Raw genomic sequence first — 15,237 nt, 5'->3', positions numbered from 1 at the left:
TTATTGTATCGAATGCTCCCGATGCAGTCTCCTCTACATTGGGGAGACTGGACGCCTCCTAGCAGAGCGCTTTAGGGAACATCTCCGGGACACCCGCACCAATCAACCCCACCGCCTTGTGGCCCAACATTTCAATTCCCCCTCCCACTCTGCCGAGGACATGGAGGTCCTGGGCCTCCTTCACCGCCGCTCCCTCACCACCAGACACCTGGAGTAAGAACGCATCATCTTCTGCCTCGGAACACTTCAACCCCAGGGCATCAATGTGGACTTCAACAGTTTCCTCATTTCCCCTTCCCCCACCTCACCCCAGTTCCAAACTTCCAGCTCAGCACTGTCCCCATGACTTGTCCTACCTGCCTATCTTCCTTTCCACCTATCCACTCCATCCTCCCTCCGCCCCCGACCTATCGCCTTCATCCCCTTCCCCACTCACCTATTGTACTCTATGCTACTTTCTCCCCACCCCCATCCTCCTCTCATTTATCTCTCCACCCTTCAGGCACTCTGCCTGTATTCCTGATTAAGGGCTTTTGCCCGAAACGTTGATTTTACTGCTTCTCGGATGCTGCCTGAACTGCTGTGCTTTTCCAGCACCACTCTAATCTAGATTCTGGTTTCCAGCATCTGCAGTCATTGTTTTTACCTAGATAAAGGGATGGGTGCAGGCACCACTATAACATTATCCATATCATAAGGTGCTTTATATTTGTTTTAATAGTGCTGCATCATTATGTGCCATCAGTTCAACTGTGGTGCAGTTTCTGGAGTGCATCATAAGTTGCCAACGTGGATCTTCTCTGTATTGACTGTGCTTATCTGCAACTAATGGAAGTTAATTTAGAGGACTATCGTCATCTGGTAAATTGATTTACTAATTGAGATGTAGAAGGTCAGAAATGTACTGCTAGCTGAATACAGAGTAGCACCCAGTGAGTAATATAACATTGTCTTCGATATTTGGTTTTTGAAGCTAATGCTGGGGAGAAGCACTGGGAAAATATCCAAGAAAGTATACCAGTGTAAAGACAGTTTAACAAGTTTCCTTTACTGGTAATCTTCTTTTATAGTAATCATCTCTATTAGAGCTCAGCATTAAGTAGACTCAAGCTTATTAGACACATCAGTCATGTAATAGATTTGGCAGCCCTGTTTAAAAATGATCTAATGTTGTTGATGTTCCCTTCCACTTCAAGCCCAAACCCTGCTTGCTCCAGTGTTACTGAAGGATAGCCAGTCCTTACTTCCCATCTAGAAACGTTCTGCAAAATCAAAAAAAAGTTAAAGGATAGTTTCATTTGAAATGTGTAGAAAGTAGAAATATTACACTTAGAAACAATTTTGTAACAATGGACAATCATATAGAAGACTAAGTAAGAACAATAACTCCAGAAATACATATATGTTCTTCCATAACATCTAATTCTATATTGCACCTTGGATTAATAGTGACATTGAGTTATAATATTGTTACAAAATCAAATGTATGATTATGTTTTGATAAATGATTGAGTTCACGGTATGCTCCTACTGAAGGACAAATTCTTTAAAATAGTTATCTGTTTTTTTTTATCTGTACCAATATTTGTAATCTAGCTATCTTATTCCACCTCTCCATCAACCTGTGATTGATGCAATGCAATAATATTTTACATTTCTGTCTAATTTCTGTCACCTATTTAAATAGAGGTTAATATTTAAATAATCATTTTGCACAAGATAATTCCTCAGCTATTTTTCTTATGGAGGTTAAATTTTTATAGTTGGGATGTAAGTACTGGCTGTAAGGTGGGTAGCTGCTACCCATCTTTGGTTGCCCTTGGTGATATTTTGTGAAGCCTTCTTGAACTGCTGCAGTCCATATCATGTGCCTTGTGTTATTTGGGAAGGAGTTCCTGGATAAGATTAAATTAGATTAGATTAGATTTCAGTGGGACAAAAAATTAACTGACAGCTTTGTTACATAATTGAGTATATAGCACCAATCAGCAATCTTACTAATCATGGTATGCTCACATGTAAGTAGCAAAGTCTTCAGCTTACTTTTCTTTATATTTGGATTATGGTCTATTGTGTTTTTTTTTAAGTAATGTTCTTGCGTTCATTAACAGAATGTGAACAATGAGGAAAGGACCCCTTTCTTCCTATTGTCAGATACAAAGATATTTTACACATAATTACTGAAAATTACTTCAGTTTAAAAACAAATCTCTTGTGTTAATATTTTTATAAATACATCAGAAGCAAGCACTGAGACATATGGCCCAACTTCTGATCCAGAGTGAGGTGCACAGATTCAGAAAAATTTCCAATTCCTTAATTCTGACTGGTGAGAAACTTCTCCAAATGATTGGCTTTCATTCTGGGGACAGACACCAACTTGAATTAATCCTGCCACCCTTAAAAGTGAGGCACAGGCGACCAAGCAGATCCCAAGTACTGAGGTAGGCAGCTTAAAAACGCCACCTCAATTCTCTGGGATTTTATCCCCATTATAATTGAAACAATATCGTCCTCTAGCCCTCATTCCTCACAGTTTCCATGCTCCATCCATGCCAACTCATATCTCTGTACTGACCCCATACCCCTAAATAGTATCTCAGATTCTGTGCTGAATTAGCACCAACTCATGACACCCACTCACCTTCATAGCCCAATATAGTCCCTTTGCTAACTTAGTGTCAACTCATGTCAACCCATGATGCCTCACCCACTACACTTTGCTCTCACATCCTCCAGTGTCAACTCACCAAATATCTGCCCCGGACAGATCACAGGACATGCACAGTGCTATAAGGTAAAATTCAAAGTGCCTGTTGAAGACATCATCCCGAAAGTTTTTAATCCTTTGTAAAAGCAAACATGTATGCTCATAGCCTCAGGGCAAAGTCATTTTATTCCATTATAATTATACAGAGCCTGCAATCAACATGTGTATTTACAGGCCCCCCACTGAGATAAGATACATTGTGAAAGCAGTAAAGAAGTATTAAAGCTCAAATCATAATTTGCAGGCTTGTATCAATAAATATTTAATGAAATTGCAAGCCACTTTTTTTCTATCACAGTAGGCATTGTTTTCTTGAAAATATAAAGGGAATGGGATTTAAACAAGTTGATAATTCCAGATAGTCTTTATACACGTCATTGTCTACTGATAATAACCCTACAGAGTTACCTTAACCACTCCAAAGGCTAGCCAAACCTCTCCAAACTTGAGAGATACCTGAGCGCCCCAAAGGATCACCTGACCTCCTCAAGACCTCTGGTAGGTTGAGAATTTTTCCTCAAATAGCTAAAGACCACAGATCATTTTTCAGAAACCTTGATGATGAAAGTTAGCTCTGAGTCAAGGCAGTTCCACATTTGAAAGTACTGTAGCCTTCAAGAACTGTAGATGTATGAAATACCTCCCACCCCAATACTCTCTTCCCCCCCAAAAAGAATGGTGGATTTGGGGACTGGACTACTTGAATCAGCACTCTGGTTCCAATTTGACTAGAGTCCTGGACTCCTTCTAATTTGAAAAATTTCTATCATAACCTTCCTAGACAAAACAGCTATGAGCACTTCAGAACTTTTAATAATTGTTTTCACTGGGTGCAAATCCTTCTTGAAATGTTTTATTCCTCTGACAATGGATTGAGAAAAATCCATTTGTCTATAGAGCTACAAAAGGAGTGGTTTGGAGCATTTGATTTAAGCAGGGATGATATCCAATTCAACTGCCACATAGTACTTACTGTTATTAAGTGAAATAATTATTAGTAATGCACACTTGCTGGGATCTGTCAGTCATCTTTGTTGCTGTGTTTTCAATATTTAGAATTTTATTATATTTCATGTTCAGATACTCCAAACAAAACAAGCACTCACAGAGATAAAAACAAATTACAGAAGCTGGTTTCAAAGTATATTTCAGAAGTATGCAATCCATTATTAAATCAAAAAATCTCTTATTACAGTTATAAATAAATAACAGCTTGTGCAGCCTCTAAGTGCCCAGTGTGAGCCTAAGTAATGACTGTCATCCTATCAATCAAAGGATACTTATAATACCCCAGGAATAATTTACTGTGCCAAATGCATGTCAAAAGAGACTTAGAGCTTCTGAATGATTCTTCCTTTGTGAAATGCAAGTAAGGTATGCCCTGTGCTGTATGGTTGGAGTGGTCAGCAAGCTCGGGGTAGACATATTCAGCAGCACCTTATCTCCAGTTACATCATCAAGTTCTACTTCATTGCTACCACAATTGAGAGCTATAGGTAACAACCCAGAGAGCAGAAAATAACACCTCAACCACAATCCCCACCTTGACTCTAAAAAAACATTTTGAAAGCTCAAAACTAGAAACAACAAATGACAACATAAATATGCTTTCATATTTTGGGGACATTTCATCTTCATCAACATGGGGATTGTTAGCTCTCAGGTGTGGATTACTTTCCCACTTCCAACAAGTTGCCTGAGAATTTTACAAGCTTTAACTATCAGTGAGTGAGAAAATGGTTTATCATCAAGTAGAGTGCAACAAATCATTAGTTTGACAAATCTTGTGGTGCAAAAGGCTGTGAAAACAAACAACACGAACGGGATTCAAGTCAAAATAATGCATTAGGAAGCTCATACTATTAGTTGTGAACATGATATCTTGCTTGCCTCCTTCACTTTTAGAAACATAAGCAAGCAGCGTTTTGAAAATATTAAATTTATGAGGAAGATTTCTCACTTTAAAACATCAGTGACTTTAGTTTTTGGAATGGCTTGATAATCTTGAGTGAGACTTCTAATGGAATAATTATGAACTATGGACATAAGATTTCTAGCAAGCTAGTGGAACAATTGAAATGTGTTTTTTCAGGTTAGGTTCTACAGAACTACTGAAGAAATGAATTTCTGTTGTTCATGGCACAGTTCAAACCTTGATCATGAATATGAAAGGGACTGACAGGTTTGCATGAAGCACAAATGGATCTATTTAGTGGATTGCCCTGTGTGCGTGCTGTAAATACTCATGAAAATCAAATGTGATAACTAAACATTTCACTTAAAAATACAGTTATATGGTGAAGTTCAGCCCTCCTGTTTCCCTGAATTTACCAAATAGAGCAAAAATTAAACACTGCAAACACTGGTGATCTAAAATAAAGACAGAAAGAGCTGGAGAAACTGCGGTTGTGCTAACATCTGTTGAAATATAAAAAGAGTAAATGCTTCAAATCCAATGTAATTCTTCTTTGGAACCGAAAACACATGGAAAGTAACTTTTTTTATTCTGTAGAATCAGGAAGAGCAACTAGAAGGCATGGGGAGGTCAGGGATAGGTTAGAGGTTGAGGAAGATTAGAAATCAAAGGTATCACTGAACAAAATTGGTAATGATTGTAGAGAAAATATAAACCATACATCCTGAGTAGGTGGTAAGAGCAGAATAAAGGTCAATTTTGTCTGAAAGCAAAAACATGGGTTGAAATCTGAGTGAAGTAGGCTATGGCAAGACATGTGGCACAATCAGAGAAGTCTGGCAAGACCCATCTCCGGATTGGGATCATCTTGTTCAATATTTCATGTTTTCTTAACTATTATGTTGAGTTCCTCACTAGGCAGCAGCAAGTTGCATATTAAAGGGGACTCTGGCTTGCTCTGGCAGTTTCCTATTTTACTAAACTCACCAAACATTGTACGCATGTAGAGTGAAGGTGCTTAGGGGTCAGATGCAGCTCAAAGGTGGTCTGCAATAAGCCATTGGTTCTTGCAAATTGAACTTTGGCACCTTAAGATTTTGATGTTTGCAGCAAGAATGTTACAAAAGGCCAATGCTGGCTGAAGGGGAACCAGTATTCATGCTACTGTGTGAGCGACACGATGTTAACACATCATCTGTCACATAAATATGACAATAATCTGGACTGAATGCAGTGTGATATTGAGCATTTGATACAAAGGGTGTCGGATTGTTGCAGTCATTTCCTTCTTAGTGAAGTTGATTGGCACCCTCACCAAGCTGCTGTACAAGCTGAGTCTGAATGTGGGTGGGTGATAGAGGAATGTTTCTATTCTCAGGGTACAGCATGTCTCACTGTATAGAGGGGTGTGCTCAGCCCTTATCTGCACGGTGTGCCATCTATAACTTCTTTACATTCTGAGAACCTCTTCAGAGGTCCTTCTTTTACTATTTTCACCAGGCCCTGCCACTGTTCGCATATTGGTTACTTTGGTTGCTTACCTACAAGTGTGAAGATGGATGTAGGAAGACCAGGGCTGATTGTAAACCTAGCACCATCAGACTGGTGTGGAGGATTAGGAGCTCAAACAGAGTTTGCAAAGGTAAGGCCCCTCAGAATGTGTGCAGTATACAAGAAGCCCAGAGTTTTATTGGCTCCAACTCTATTTGCAGGGAAGAAGGGAAGCGCAGTGCTGATGCGAGCTCTGTAAGTCAGGGGACACTGTAACAGAACTTTGGATGCTGGATGCTGCAGAGGAACCTGAAGGCTGCAGCAGTGACAGGCCATCCTCTCCCAGTGCCTGTGAAGGTGAGGGCAGCTTTGAATCTCTATGCAACTGGTTCCTTCCAGGGAGCTGTGTGGGATCTCTTAGTCATACATCCACAAATACATCTGAACAGTGACTGATGCCATCTGGGTAACATCACATCAGTTCATTTAGCTTCCCAATAAAGAGGTTAGTGCTGGAGCTCAGGCATTAGGATTCTGAAACATGGATGGCTTCTTCCAGTTTACAGAGTGCCATTGACTGTATCACAACACTGTGGGATTCATCAACAGGAAGGCGTTCTATTAGATTAATGTCCAGGTGATCTGTAATCACTACCCACTTCTTGGCGGTGTGAGCCTGTTACCCTGGCAGCTGCCATAATTCCAAACATCCTGGAGCACTCTTGTGGACCTGTGTGTGTTAAAGGGTGCAGGGTGTTTACAAAGCTGGTTACTGAAAGACCAAGGCTGCAAATATGGATGATGACACCACCGGAAAACCCCCTGACTGAAGTGGAACACAAATATTATGGCATCCATTCCTCAGCCAGGACCATGGTGGAGCAAGTGATGGGGCTGATGAAGATGTAGTTCCATTGTTTGGCCTTCCAGTATAGTTCATCCCTCCTTGTGGAGGTGTTGAGCAGTACAAGCCAGACAGGACCTCACTGACTGGTTCCAGTGGGTGAGAGTTGGATGCATCTGACCATCATGGAATGTTCAATATTCTTTGGTGATGATGCTAAAATGTGGTTTGCATTGTTGGAGCAAACATCAGTCTCTATTACTGAGTTTCTTCAGCAACTTCTGTTTTTGTTTTGGCTTCTATTGATTTTGTTTGTGTTCCCTTTTAGCTTAGTTTGCAAATAATAGTTCATGTTTATATTTGTCCATTTGACTGTCCGTGATGGTCCACAAGTGGGCAATGACATTCAGTGGATCTTATGTGGGCATTCAGTCAAGGCTAATGTTGACCTGAGGAAGGTGTTTCCACAGGATGTAGCTATAAGCTGATAAACTGCCGGGCTGGGGGTTAAACAGTGAACGGTCTGAGAGACTGGGTTTGTATATGTGTAGGAGTGACAACTATGCCAGCTACATACTGTGAGCAGAGTGGCTTTGTGGCTACTGTATCATGAGGTTGCTAATGAAGGGCAATTCAGTGGATATTCCTCCAAAAATCTCGATGCAACTGAGATGTAGCCAAAAAGGCATAAGTTTCAGCCTATGGAACCCAGCGAGGGTGGGTTGGTACATCAAAACTATCGGATCATGAACTCTGCCCACCATTTTTATGTCCAGTATCTGCACCTTAAAATCATAGTCTCCTTACAGTGCAGAAAGCAACCATTCTGTCCATTGACTCTCCATCCATCCCCATAGCTAACCCTTTTAACCTGCACTGTGGGAGGTACCCGCAAAGACAGAGGCAGAACATGCAAACTCCACACGGACAGTCACTAAAGCTGGAACTGAACCCAGGTCCCAGTTGCTTTGAAGCAGTAGTGCTAACCACTGAGCCACTTTGCCACCCTTGTTTTCAGGTCTTTGCTTTCTGTCAGTGCTGACCTTTATTCTATCGTGAACATCCACTCTAGATCAATGCCTTCCCTTTTCTGAGATTTTCCAGCACTTTCATTTGATGAAATAAAAAAACAATGTATATTTCTAGCAGACCCAGAAATGGAACATTCCTTTAATATCAAACATAATTATCCTGTGGGACCCAGCATTGAAAGAGTTGTAAAGGTAATTTAACAGTGATGTACCGTTATTGAAGTAGCTTACATGGTGAAGCAAGGTTAAAGTTCACATAATAGTATTCTGTGAGTGGAAAGTTGTTTCAGGTAAGTCTTGTTCTCAGGCTGGTACAAACTTTTAAGATATTTTATGGCATTTAATGATGTCTGAGCATGGTTCGTTCTCTTTGCATTCACATGTTTTTTTTCATACATTTATCCTGACATACTCCTGCTTTACTTGATGTCTATTTAAATAGGTGACGAGGAATTTTCCAGACTCTTTGGAGCCAGATCGAATGTAATGCAAGTGTATTTAAGAGAATTTTTTTTACAATATTTCTCAGGATTAAAAATAACACAATTTAAAGATGCCTGGACCTGCCCTTATAAGACGAAATTCTGATTTTATTTTCTTGTCACCCTCCTTTATTGCTGGAGTTGCCCACAAGATACTTTACTTCTCCTTCCATACAAATACATCTTGTTCCCACTACAATTTTATGTGTTTTGTAGTCACTTGTTCTCACATCAACTGTGCTCCCATTCCATTTCAATTGCCATTCTTGTTGATTCGAAGATTGCTCACCAACACATTGCTGTCAATTCACACTCTACAACATTCTTTTAATCCTGCAACTTCAGTCCACAAATGAAACAACTGTGACCTCTCAAATTTGAGAGTTCTACTCTTCTTAGTCTATTGTTTAATGGCAAGTGGAACAATGACCCTCTGTGTGGCTGAAGTTGCCCACAAGATGCTTTGTTCCTTCTTTCATACTCAATACATCTTTTCCCCAGCACAACTTTAGGTACCATCTAAAGCCCGTATCCATTCAACACTGATTACAAATGCTGGGAGTTTCCTCTCATCCCTCTCATACGCTACTGGATTGGGTATGAGACCAAGGAATACTCTCATTGATGTCAAATCCCTCAAACTCTCTCCTCATTATATTCCCCTTGACCTGCTTTGTCAGTGATTATAAATTTCCTCCTCTTGCACCTCTGTAGCTCCAACTCTAACATGTCCTCCCAACTCTCAGACGTTAAAATTTATTGACTTTCACCCCACTTAATTCTTTTACAGGATCTCAATACTGCAGAATTATTTACTTCCCTTCCTTCTTTAGATCTAAGAGTTCAAGGTACCATTTTGGCTCTCGATTGCTGCATGCTGATTCATCTCATACTCCCATCGCTAATCTGTGCTATTAGCTGAACTTTCCTGAGGCTTTGGGACCCCCATTGTCAAGAGCAAGTTGAGATTCCAAGTCTGCATTTGCCAGCTGTGCCCAGTATGGAGCATTTCACTGTGCCATTCAGGTCAGTAGGTTGGGTCTGAATGCTACAGAACCAAATAGAACACCTGGATTAATAGCCAAGAGAGGTGGGTGCCACTGAAGCAGGTTGGAGACCTCCATAGGAAACATGAATGCACATAAAACATTCTGATTTATGAAACTCAGGCCTTCAGAGTAGAGAGGAACTGCTGCTGAATGATGAGTAGTTTGGGTCATAGGCAGAGCTTCTCCTCCCTAGGCTCTGTCACTAGAGCATGGAGCCTCCAATTAGGGCCTGCCCTCAGTCTTTGAAGGGAGACTCCTTCATTGTGCCCTCCCACATCACTACGATGCCACAGTGCTGCTGGCAAAAGACTGGCTAGGCTGCAAAATCACTCCTAATTGGAGTTTTAGTAACTTTAATTGGCTGCTGCTGAAAGCAGGAATGCAATGGGTATCAGCCCACAGGGAATTTTCCCCAGCTTCCTGGCTTGCACTTTGCCTTCAAACTTTTCACTGTTGCTAAGCACATTCTGCCTCATGTATCATAGCCCATCGCTTAAATTTCACAGGGAAGTTATGAAAAAGCATTTATTTCTGAATCTTACTTAAAACATCATAAGATACCATGTCAGAAATCTGGACCTCCTCTTCCACTTACAATCATTATATTGAAAGCCCACACATGCTCATGAGTTTCCAGATGGCATTCTATTTTGACTATATTGGTAAATAATTTCAGTTATTGATTGCTGGTGAAAGCACAAAAATGTGATTACCAATTTAAAAATGTTTACTTATTGAGATACAATAGATAATTGATAGGAAATTATTATACTGGGTGAGTTGGGGGAGGTGTGGTGTAGATACCATAGCATTACCATTTTGTTGGAACGTGCCAACACGTCCATGGCCTGAGTTTGAATCCAGGAAACTAACTCTTCTCCATGTGCTGGTCACAAGAGTTCCAAAATCCGGAATAGTCACAACTTGCATTGTAGTACAAAGGGGGAACATGTGTTAACAAATAATTCATGATGTTTCCAGGGCTGCGTAACATAAAGAAAGCATGTGATTAAGAGAATGATATAAATCCGATCAAAGGCATGTGCACCTGATGCTTTTGAAACCTTTGGAGAGGTGAGATCTGAGAAAATAAAACATATTGAATATTTGGATAGTGTCTCCCTCTGTCTAGCATGCGGTTTTAATCATCCCATTGAACTCATTCTGGGAAATGTTACACTGAATCACCCAACACAAAAAGGATAATTAGTACTAACACGACCTGTGGACTGATTGACATAAGCCTGCAGTGACATATGAACTGCAAATGGTAGCCCGGAAATCCTTTTGAGTTTGACCCCCTGAGGTGCGGAACTTAGCCACTGTGAACATGAAGGCATTCAAAAATCTGTTCACAGAGTTAGCTAAGTCCTTCACCGCACAAGGCTCATGGAAAAAGAAAATCCCTCCTCCAGGGCTCCCTTTGTATTTCCACGTGGGTATGCACTTCATAATCTGAAGCAGCTGATGCTGAGTAGCCAGAAATCATTGCACGCTAGGGACTCACTCCCTTGCATCAAAACAAAAAACTGAATTTTTAGTCTTTTTCAATGGAAGGTAATACCTTACACTGGAATCAAACACATTCTCAGCTTCTTATCTTAAAGAGAAAGGAAGAATGTACAGTGAGCAACTGAATATTTTTTGAGTTATTATTTTCCTTGATTTACAGAGGATAATTCTACTGGTTGGAAAATTATAAGCAATGCACATCCAATTTGTACTGGCAGTGGGTGGGATTCCAGATCAGCAGAGTAGATTTGTTGTGGAGTTACCCTCATAAACTCTCACCATGTTCACCACTTCTTCAGAGTGAGTGATAATTGTTGCGCTGTGGAATCATAGAACAATTAGCACTGTAAATAGACTTTTCACATTAACAAATGGCCCGCCCAAATAAATTGATTTTGATAAAAGGTGAATTCAAAACAAAATTCTCAAGCATAATTTTTATAATTTGAGTTCAATAATAGTATATAATGCACAATATTGGCCACCTATTAAAACAGCTCTTCAGTTCTAATAACTCCGGTAGATGTTTACGGAGTGGGCAAATACATTCTACACTATTATTGGGGGTCAAAATGCTTTCTCTGTCTGCTCAAATGCTTTCTAACAAGGGGAACATCACACAGATTAGGGCGACATTCACTCTTAGTGTGTGACCAACAGAAGCTGCTGTGATGCATCATGCTGTCAATGGAGTGGCAGATGTCAGACTCTGAAAGTTTCTCCTCCAGCAGTTCCAATGTTTGCAATGAGGTGGACAGGGTTTACCATTCCCAACTGTCCCCAGTGGCAAGATGCATTTTTCTTCTAGGAACGGTCGGTAATAGCTGGTGACAGGTTGGTAATCCCTGGCAATGTGATTTTACATTATTAAATCAAATCACTCTGCCAGGAACCCAACCAGCCACAGCAGGCAATATCTCACAGCCCTCAGGAATCGCTGATTTGTACCTAAAGCCAAGCTGAGACCCAACAATAGTTTTTTTTAAGATGTAGCTGATCCAGGTGAGTTATTAATTGTTATTCTGGGTGATGGTGCGAAGTTCAGTCCCTTCACTAAACAGCCAACATTTTTCAATCCAAAGTATGACAAAAATATTGAAAGTAACTGGGCTGCTGTTGAACAAAAACAAAAATAACAAAAATAGGTTGTGATATTAGAAATTAAACATGTTTAAAAGCTTCAACAGAAGTAAAACTGGTCTCTTTGAGTAAAGTAATTAAAAGAAAAAAACATCTGTTGGTCATTGAAGTAAAATATGTAGCTTCCAGAGGGATGAAAAGAATGTATATCAGAGACTAAAGGAAGTTAATACATGTTACCTCTTCAAAATGTAACCATCTCGTACAAGGCCACAATGTCAGTTACTACAGCAGTGAAATGGATAAAGTTTTCCTATGTCCAAGTCCTGTTACAGACTGGATATCTATCTGTAAAACAAAATGAATATGAATATTATTTATGCCAGCTGTGGTTCAGTGACTAGCACTCTTACCTCTATCACAAGGTCCTGGGCTCAAGTCTTATTTTAGGACATGAGCACAAAAATCCAGTTCAGTGCTGAATAGCATTAGCTTTAAGATGTGATGTTAAACTGAGGCCCCATTTGCATTGCTTGTATGGGTTGAAGAAGAGTTATCTCATGGGCCCTGGCCAATATTTATTCCTCAACCAGTATCATAAAATCAGGTTATCTGATCATGATTGGATAGCTGTTTGTGGGAGTTTGCTGGTATAAATTGGCTGCTATGTTTCCCACATCACAGCAATGTCTACATTTTAAAAAAAGCTCATTCAATATAAAAATGTAAGTCTTCCTTTATCTTTTAGAATACTTGTCTTTCATCTTAGTGAATCAAGCACATTTACGGTGTGAAAGCTTTTTCTATCAGTTATGGAAGCTTAGAGAAATTAGTACTGGCAAACATAATTAAATGGGCATTAACCCACAATAAAACAAACTGTGCCATTCAGTATTATTGGTTAGTGAAATGGCAATCTCACACAGGGAGACTACAAAGATGGTTAGTGGGGCAGGATAGGATCTTATACTGGTACAAATCAAAGATTGATACATAAAAGAAGGCCACTTGGTCCTTTGTGTTTGTTTGTTCTTTGGTGGTTGCAGTTATACTGCAATTTTTTTCCCTTTAAGTATTTTTACAAATCTCATTTGAAAATTACCATTGATGCTGCTTCCAACACCCTCTTGGAGTGCATAAAAATTCACTGTGTAAAAAGATGTCTCATGTTGTCATCTCAGGTTCTGTTGCCAACCATCTTAAATCTGGCTCTTTTGCTGACTTTTCTGTTGCCAGTGGAAATAATTCATCTTTATTTATTTCACTATTACTTGCTTTAAGGAGAGCAATCCAGATTCTCAAATCTCTCTGAGTCCCCCATCTCTAGTACCACTTGAATAAATCTCTTCTGCAGTCTTTCTAAGACCCCTAACATCTCTCTAAGTCGTGGCTCTTAGAATTCCACACAATACTCCAGTTAAAGTTTTCAACAGTTTCGCATAACTCCTTTAGTTTAGCCCCCTATTCTATTAATGAATCCTATTTGCTTTCGTTAATGGCCTTCTCAAATTATCTTGTCACGTTCAAAAATTTGAATACACCCCATTGTGAAGTTATAGTATACAGAATATTAATCCTTAATTCCATTGATTGACTTACAACCAACTTTATTATGAATGAAAACAAATGAGCTAGAACATTGTGTTTTAAAATGGCTGCAAGGGTCATCTAATCTATAAGAGCAAACAATTTTCTAAAAACATTTGACATGGATTAATGATAGATATGCCTGAGCTGTTCCCCTGAAGAAGTTTATGCTTGCCATTATGCAAACTATCTTGAGATATCCTAAGGGCCATAAGCAACCTTGTCTGTAGAAGCTGCTAGAAACAAAGTAAATCTACCGAAACTCTAAATACAATACAATTCAAAAATATTAATAAAAGGGGTTCTGCAGACTCTCCTATTTGTTTAATGGCATTTTGGTTTCATTAACAATTGGAGATAATCTCCTTCATTAGCATGGTTTGTCCCCATTTTGTTCCAATAGTCAGCTATCACTTGACCAACACTGCCCTTTATGAAAAGCTGATTATGAGCTTTTCTATTTGTAACAGAAAAGAAGTACATACTGTGTTAAATAACAACAGCTCCTTATCCCGACAGTTTCTTAAAGCTCTGTAACAAGTTGGAATACATAACTTAGACAGTGAATTTATAAATAAAAGGAACTTCAAGTGCTATAACACCCACTCTGGAAAAGAACTGAGTGCAGTTTGAAAGAACCATCTCCAGAAGAACAAGAACAAGCTTAAATTGGCTGCAACCTCACTGGAACTTCAACTCTACCAAGAAACATTGAAACATAAGATTATTTCTACTTATAGATTTTAATTTATTTCCAATTACACCTCCCCCATTCTATAACATATTTTGTTCTGCGTGCTAGTGTGTTATATGTGTTGAAACTTTATTGCTGGAACAGCACAGCAGGTCAGGCAGCATCCAGGGAACAGGAGATTCGACGTTTCGGGCACAGGCCCTTCTTCAGTTATATGTGTGTGTGTTGCTGCATTTAGGATGCGATTTACATTTTTCAAATATATTTTATATTTTACTTGCATCCGTTTATAATAAAACTAACCCCTTAATTGTGGTATCCCAAGATATATAGGGTCCAGTACATATTGAATAAAAAAAAAGCTCAAAAAACACTGTTATAAAACAAAGTTCAGGAATGAAAAGTGAGGAGTTTATTTGTCTGTCCAGACTTGGATGATACTTGGTCCTGTGACAATGCTGTAGCTTTAAGAAGTTATTTTGCCCCGGTTTTATTTTGAAGGGAGGTTTTAGTCTCTTTTAAAAATGATTTAATTTGGTTTACATTATTTCATCCCAATCAGTAATCAAATCATACTTGGCATTATATTTCATCCACCATGTGTCTGCTCATTTTATCGTTGCAACTGTAATCTCTTCAGACCTCAATATTTACAAATTTCTAAGTTTTGTGCCATCTGCAAACAATAATATTATTATAAATCTAGTAATTCACACTGTCACTATCCTTTAATCCTAAGAGCTTTACTTTTGCTGTCATATTTATAGTTAGCATATTGATTA

General features: G+C 39.2%; 1 long non-coding RNA gene across 2 annotated transcripts in view; it reads right to left on the bottom strand.

Moving 5' to 3' along the window:
* Positions 1–714: 714 nt before the first annotated feature.
* Positions 715–15,237, bottom strand: part of LOC122554268 — a 76,395-nt gene continuing 61,872 nt past the window's right edge. The window contains exons 4-6 of one of the 2 annotated variants that reach the window (XR_006312953.1): positions 12,415–12,522; positions 10,398–10,565; positions 715–1,262 (exon numbers count right to left, since the gene is read on the bottom strand). This is a non-coding gene — a long non-coding RNA (uncharacterized LOC122554268). The remainder of the gene's footprint in view (positions 1,263–10,397; positions 10,566–12,414; positions 12,523–15,237) is intronic. The other variant, XR_006312952.1, reaches the window with a different exon arrangement.

Source organism: Chiloscyllium plagiosum, chromosome 11 (genome assembly GCF_004010195.1).
Source record: "Chiloscyllium plagiosum isolate BGI_BamShark_2017 chromosome 11, ASM401019v2, whole genome shotgun sequence".
Lineage (NCBI taxonomy): Eukaryota > Metazoa > Chordata > Chondrichthyes > Orectolobiformes > Hemiscylliidae > Chiloscyllium > Chiloscyllium plagiosum.
The sequence above is the reverse complement of the archived record's forward strand: the minus strand, read 5'-3'. Positions and strand labels throughout refer to the sequence as shown.